The sequence below is a fragment of the Hemiscyllium ocellatum genome (genome assembly GCF_020745735.1).
Source record: "Hemiscyllium ocellatum isolate sHemOce1 chromosome 15 unlocalized genomic scaffold, sHemOce1.pat.X.cur. SUPER_15_unloc_2, whole genome shotgun sequence".
Lineage (NCBI taxonomy): Eukaryota > Metazoa > Chordata > Chondrichthyes > Orectolobiformes > Hemiscylliidae > Hemiscyllium > Hemiscyllium ocellatum.
The window spans coordinates 112,501-120,000 of record NW_026867456.1 but is presented as its reverse complement, the minus strand read 5'-3'; positions in this window follow the sequence as shown (position 1 = coordinate 120,000).

Here is a 7,500-nt window from a genome sequence, read left to right as displayed (position 1 = left end):
ACTTAGAATATTTTTGAAGCAGTACAAATCAGTAACCACTGACACTTAGAATATTTTTGAAGCAGTACAAATCAGTAACCAGCGACACTTAGAATATTTTTGGAGCAGTACAAATCAGTAACCACTGACACTTAGAATATTTTTGAAGCAGTACAAATCAGTAACCACTGACACTTAGAATATTTTTGAAGCAGTACAAATCAGTAACCAGCGACACTTAGAATATTTTTGAAGCAGTACAAATCAGTAACCACTGACACTTAGAATATTTTTGAAGCAGTACAAATCAGTAACCGCTGACACTTAGAATATTTTTGAAGCAGTACAAATCAGTAACCAGCGACACTTAGAATATTTTTGGAGCAGTACAAATCAGTAACCACTGACACTTAGAATATTTTTGAAGCAGTACAAATCAGTAACCACTGACACTTAGAATATTTTTGGAGCAGTACAAATCAGTAACCACTGACACTTAGAATATTTTTGAAGCAGTACAAATCAGTAACCAGCGACACTTAGAATATTTTTGAAGCAGTACAAATCAGTAACCAAGTGCATTTTTGAATTGGTTACTGATTTCTCCGTTGAAGTTGGGGCTGCGGTTGGCTTCAGTTAGTGGTGGGGGCTTAATTTTCGCCGAGGGGAGCGTGTCCCGGTAGTGTCTCCGAGGAAGTGGTACCTATTGAAGGGGGTGTTTCTGAATTTGGGCCCTTTTTGAGTGGCATTGCCGGATGGGTTTTGTGTTGAAGGCTTCCAAATCGGGTAGCTCAGCCGGATTTGACCCGGCGGTTCTACCGACTGTCACGCCTTCGAGGGGGGACTGTTGTCTAAGTTCAGGCCGAATTTGGTGAATTTCCTAAGTCGGGAAGTGGTCCCAACGGGTTTGGGAGTGAACCTAACTGCTCATACCAACTTTGAGGCTTTGGGGCCGGGTAGCACAGTCGGATTTGACCCGGCGGTTCTGCCGAATGCCTGGCCTTCGAGGGGGGCCTGCCCTCTGAGTTCAGGCCGAATTTGGTGATTTTCCTAAGTCGGGAAGTGGTCCAAACGGGGATGGGAGTGAACCTGACAGCTCATACCGACTTTGGGGCTTCCAAGCCGGGTAGCTCAACCGGATTTGATCCGGCGGTTCTAGCGACTGCCACGGCTTCGAGGGGGGACTGTTGTCTTAGTTCAGGCCGAATTTGGTGAATTTCCCGAGTCGGGAAGTGGTCCAAACGGGGATGGGAGTGAACCTGACAGCTCTTACCGACATTGAGGCTTCGGGGCCGGGTAGCTCAGTCGGATTTGACCCGGCGATTCTGCCGACTTCCACGCCTTCGAGCGGGGACTCTCCTCTAAGTTCAGGCCGAATTTGGTGAATTTCCTAAGTCGGGAAGTGGTCCAAACGGGGATGGGAGTGAACCTAACTGCTCATACCAACTTTGAGGCTTTGGGGCCGGGTAGCACAGTCGGATTTGACCCGGCGGTTCTGCCGAATGCCTGGCCTTCGAGGGGGGCCTGCCCTCTGAGTTCAGGCCGAATTTGGTGATTTTCCTAAGTCGGGAAGTGGTCCAAACGGGGATGGGAGTGAACCTGACAGCTCATACCGACTTTGGGGCTTCCAAGCCGGGTAGCTCAACCGGATTTGATCCGGCGGTTCTAGCGACTGCCACGGCTTCGAGGGGGGACTGTTGTCTAAGTTCAGGCCGAATTTGGTGAATTTCCCGAGTCGGGAAGTGGTCCAAACGGGGATGGGAGTGAACCTGACAGCTCTTACCGACATTGAGGCTTCGGGGCCGGGTAGCTCAGTCGGATTTGACCCGGCGATTCTGCCGACTTCCACGCCTTCGAGCGGGGACTCTCCTCTAAGTTCAGGCCGAATTTGGTGAATTTCCTAAGTCGGGAAGTGGTCCAAACGGGGATGGGAGTGAACCTGACAGCTCTTACCGACTTTGGGGCTTCCAAGCCGGGTAGCTCAGCCGGATTTGATCCGGCGGTTCTAGCGACTGTCACGCCTTCGAGGGGGGACTGTTGTATAAGTTCAGGCCGAATTTGGTGAATTTCCCGAGTCGGGAAGTGGTCCAAACGGGGATGGGAGTGAACCTGACAGCTCTTACCGACTTTGGGGCTTCCAAGCCGGGTAGCTCAACCGGATTTGATCCGGCGGTTCTGCCGACTGTCACGCCTTCGAGGGGGGACTGTTGTATAAGTTCAGGCCGAATTTGGTGAATTTCCCGAGTCGGGAAGTGGTCCAAACGGGGATGGGAGAGAACCTGACAGCTCTTACCGACTTTGAGGCTTCGGGGCCGGGTAGCTCAGCCGGATTTGATCCGGCGGTTCTGCCGACTGTCACGCCTTCGAGGGGGGACTGTCCTCTGAGTTCAGGCCGAATTTGGTGAATTTCCCGAGTCGGGAAGTGGTCCAAACGGGGATGGGAGTGAACCTGACAGCTCATACCGACTTTGAGGCTTCCAAGCCGGGTAGCTCAGCCGGATTTGACCCGGCGATTCTGCCGACTTCCACGCCTTCGAGGGGGGACTGCCCTCTGAGTTCAGGCCGAATTTGGTGCATTTCCCGAGTCGGGAAGTGGTCTCTGTCACAACGGGGGCAAGTGTCTGAAGAGGTAAAGTGAGTAACCAGCACAGCTTAGGGAAGGGTTCCAAAGTTCTCAACAATGTGAATTCGGTTACCAGGAAAGCTTAGGAAAGTTGCCTGACTGTCCCAAACGAATGAACTGCAAAACTTAGGGAACATGCCCGAAGATGCTTAAAAGTGTGAAATCAGTAAGCAGGAAAGCATAGGAAAGTGCCTGAAAGTGCTAAATGAGTAACATGAAAAACGTAGAAAAATGCCCGAAAATGTTTAAAAGTGTGAACTCAGTAACCAGCAAAACTTAGTAAAACGTTGGAAAAGCAGAAATGAGTAACCAGAAAAACTTAGAAAAATGTTTGAAAATGAGAAATGAGTAACCAAGAAAACTTAGAAAAATGCCCAAAAAGAAGAAATCAGTAACCAGAAAAACTTAGAAAAATGTTTGAAAATGAGAAATGAGTAACCAAGAAAACTTAGAAAAATGCCCAAAAAGAAGAAATCAGTAACCAGAAAAACTTAGAAAAATGTTTGAAAATGAGAAATGAGTAACCAGAAAAACTTAGAAAAATGTTTGAAAATGAGAAATGAGTAACCAAGAAAACTTAGAAAAATGCCCAAAAAGAAGAAATCAGTAACCAGAAAAACTTAGAAAAATGTTTGAAAATGAGAAATGAGTAACCAAGAAAACTTAGAAAAATGCCCAAAAAGAAGAAATCAGTAACCAGAAAAACTTAGAAAAATGTTTGAAAATGAGAAATGAGTAACCAGAACAACTTAGAAAAATGTTTGAAAATGAGAAATGAGTAACCAAGAAAACTTAGAAAAATGCCCAAAAAGAAGAAATCAGTAACCAGAAAAACTTAGAAAAATGTTTGAAAATGAGAAATGAGTAACCAAGAAAACTTAGAAAAATGCCCAAAAAGAAGAAATCAGTAACCAGAAAAACTTAGAAAAATGTTTGAAAATGAGAAATGAGTAACCAGAAAAACTTAGAAAAATGTTTGAAAATGAGAAATGAGTAACCAAGAAAACTTAGAAAAATGCCCAAAAAGAAGAAATCAGTAACCAGAAAAACTTAGAAAAATGTTTGAAAATGAGAAATGAGTAACCAAGAAAACTTAGAAAAATGCCCGAAAAGAAGAAATCAGTAACCAGAAAAACTTAGAAAAATTTTCGGCCAAGTGTGAAAAATATTCTAAGTGTCAGCGGAGGAAAATGCCGAAGCATCGGGAAAGATTCAAAAACTCATGCCGAACATGAGTTCCGAAGTGCCGGAGGAACTGGGCGAATTGAGCCCGGCGGTTGGCCAGATGTCGTTTTGAGTCTGCAGCCCGAAAACTTTAACTTTGTCTGCCGCGGAAGTCTGGACCGGGAAAAATCCAAACGGTTTTGCCGGGTTCGAGTTCCAGAGCGAAGCAGTCGAATTTGAAATTCAGACCCATTCAGTGCCACTTGACATTGTGACACAGTGAGGTTGGCGGGGTACCCGGAGATTTCTGGGAACACGATTTTTAGAACAAAATGGCGGCGCGGGACCACTTTGAAAGGCATCCGAAAAACGGTTCCGCGGGCAGAGCACTTGAATGACAGGCCTGTGTGCATGCCCAAGAGCTCTCGGAAGTCTAATTTTTGACACTTTGTCAAATTTTCGACAGACTTACCCAACTCTTGCTGCCTGTTCTAAGAATCAGTCAGAGGCCTGTGCGGCGGTCTCTTGACACTTTGGAGGGCGGGCAAACCCCACGTTGACTCCGGCCGTCCCTCCAAAAGGCACTTGCTATTGGGGGAAAGGATTGCAAGTAGCCTGGTTCCCGTGGGAGCGGCCAGGAAGGGTGCAGGCTGGCCCTTGCCTGAGCATTCCCAAAACCCTCTTCCGCTGAGAGCAGACCTCGCACGCCGCACTACCGGCTCTGGGAGTGGTTGGCCGCTATTGTACATAGTCCGGTCCTTCCTCTGCCACCCGGCAAGTGCGATGGCTCTGCCGCCCTGCGGTGCTCGTCACCCAGGTTTGGGGAACACGATACTTAGAACATGTTGGCGGCTCGGGACCTGCAGGCGAAAGGGGCCCCGTGGTGCTGAGCACATCGACCTCGGGTCTCAGTGCAAGCCGGAGAGTTCGCGGAAGTCTTAAAAGATTTTGACATCTGCTCAAATCTTTGACAGGCTTGCCTGACTCTTTCCGTCCGTTCTAAGAATCAGTCGGAGGCCGGGGCGGGGACGGTCTCTTGACACACGGAGGGTTGGCTTCCCTCCTCAGGCGTTTGTGTCGAAAATGAAGGCGAGAGATGCAAGCGTCCTGGTTCCCCTGGGTGCTGCCAGCAAGGGTGCAGGCTGACCCTTGCCTGAGCACTCCCAAAAGCCTCTTAAGCTGAGAGCAGGCGCCGCACTACCGGCTCTGGGAGTCGTTGGCCGCTATTGTACATAGTCCGGTCCTTCCTCTGCCACCCGGCAAGTGCGATGGCTCTGCCTCCCTGCGGTGCTCGTCACCCAGGTTTGGGGAACACGATACTTAGAACATGTTGGCGGCTCGGGACCTGCAGGCGAAGGGGGCCCCGTGGTGCTGAGCACATCGACCTCGCGTCTCAGTGCAAGCCGGAGAGTTCGCGGAAGTCTTAACAGGCTTGCCTGACTCTTTCCGTCCGTTCTAAGAATCAGTCGGAGGCCGGGGCGGGGACGGTCTCTTGACACACGGAGGGTTGGCTTCCCTCCTCAGGCGTTTGTGTCGAAAATGAAGGCGAGAGATGCAAGCGTCCTGGTTCCCCTGGGTGCTGCCAGCAAGGGTGCAGGCTGACCCTTGCCTGAGCACTCCCAAAAGCCTCTTAGGCTGAGAGCAGGCGCCGCACTACCGGCTCTGGGAGTCGTTGGCCGCTATTGTACATAGTCCGGTCCTTCCTCTGCCACCCGGCAAGTGCGATGGCTCTGCCTCCCTGCGGTGCCCGTCACCCAGGTTTGGAGAACACGATACTTAGAACATGTTGGCGGCTCGGGACCTGCAGGCGAAAGGGGCCCCGTGGTGCTGAGCACATCGACCTCGCGTCTCAGTGCAAGCCGGAGAGTTCGCGGAAGTCTTAACAGGCTTGCCTGACTCTTTCCGTCCGTTCTAAGAATCAGTCGGAGGCCGGGGCGGGGACGGTCTCTTGACACACGGAGGGTTGGCTTCCCTCCTCAGGCGTTTGTGTCGAAAATGAAGGCGAGAGATGCAAGCGTCCTGGTTCCCCTGGGTGCTGCCAGCAAGGGTGCAGGCTGACCCTTGCCTGAGCACTCCCAGAAGCCTCTTAGGCTGAGAGCAGACGCCGCACTAGCGGCTCTGGGAGTCGTTGGCCGCTATTGTACATAGTCCGGTCCTTCCTCTGCCACCCGGCAAGTGCGATGGCTCTGCCTCCCTGCGGTGCCCGTCACCCAGGTTTGGAGAACACGATACTAAGAACATGTTGGCGGCTCGGGACCTGCAGGCGAAAGGGGCCCCGTGGTGCTTAGCACATCGACCTCGCGTCTCAGTGCAAGCCGGAGAGTTCGCGGAAGTCTAAAGCTTTTGACATTCGCTCAAAGCTTTGACAGGCTTGCCCGACTCTTTCCGTCCGTTCTAAGAATCAGTCAGAGGCCGGTGGGGAGGTCTCTTGACGCAAGGGGAGGGGTGGCGTCCCTCCTCAGGCGCTTGTGTCGAAAATGAAGGCGAGAGATGCAAGCGTCCTGGTTCCCCTGGGTGCTGCCAGCAAGGGTGCTGGCTGACCCTTGCCTGAGCACTCCCAGAAGCCTCTTAGGCTGAGAGCAGACGCCGCACTACCGGCTCTGGGAGTCGTTGGCCGCTATTGTACATAGTCCGGTCCTTCCTCTGCCACCCGGCAAGTGCGATGGCTCTGCCTCCCTGCGGTGCCCGTCACCCAGGATTGGAGAACACGATACGAAGAACATGTTGGCGGCTCGGGACCTGCAGGCGAAAGGGGCCCCGTGGTGCTTAGCACATCGACCTCGCGTCTCAGTGCAAGCCGGAGAGTTCGCGGAAGTCTAAAGCTTTTGACATTCGCTCAAAGCTTTGACAGGCTTGCCCGACTCTTTCCGTCCGTTCTAAGAATCAGTCAGAGGCCGGTGGGGTGGTCTCTTGACGCAAAGGGGAGGGGTGGCGTCCCTCCTCAGGCGCTTGTGTCGAAAAATGAAGGCGAGAGACGCGAGCGGCCTGGTTGCTTTGGGTGCTGCCAGGAAGGATGTGGTCTGACCCTTGCCTGAGCACATCCAAAAGCATGTGATGTTGAGAGCAGACCTCGAGCCCCGCACAACCGGCTCTGGGAGTCGTTGGCCGCTATTGTACATAGTCCGGTCCTTCCTCTGACACCCGGCAAGTGCGATGGCTCTGTCGCCCTGTGGTGCCCGTCACCCAGGTTTGGGGAACACGATACTAAGAACATGTTGGCGGCTCGGGACCTGCAGGCGAAAGGGGCCCCGTGGTGCTGAGCACATCGACCTCGGGTCTCAGTGCAAGCCAGAGAGTTCGCGGAAGTCTAAAGCTTTTGACATACGCTCAAATCTTTGACAGGCTTGCCCGACTCTTTCCGTCCGTTCTAAGAATCAGTCAGAGGCCGGTCCGGAGGTCTCTTGACGCAAGGGGAGGGGTGGCGTCCCTCCTCAGGCGCTTGTGTCGAAAATGAAGGCGAGAGACACGAGCGGCCTGGTTGCTTTGGGTGCTGCCAGGAAGGATGTGGTCTGACCCTTGCCTGAGCACTCACAGAAGCATGTGACGTTGAGAGCAGACCTCGAGCCCCGCACGACCGGCTCTGGGAGTGGTTGGCCGCTATGGTACATAGTCCGGTCCTTCCTCTGCCACCCGGCAAGTGCGATGGCTCTGCCGCCCTGTGGTGCCCGTCACCCAGGTTTGGGGAACACGATACTAAGAACATGTTGGCGGCTCGGGACCTGCAGGCGAAAGGG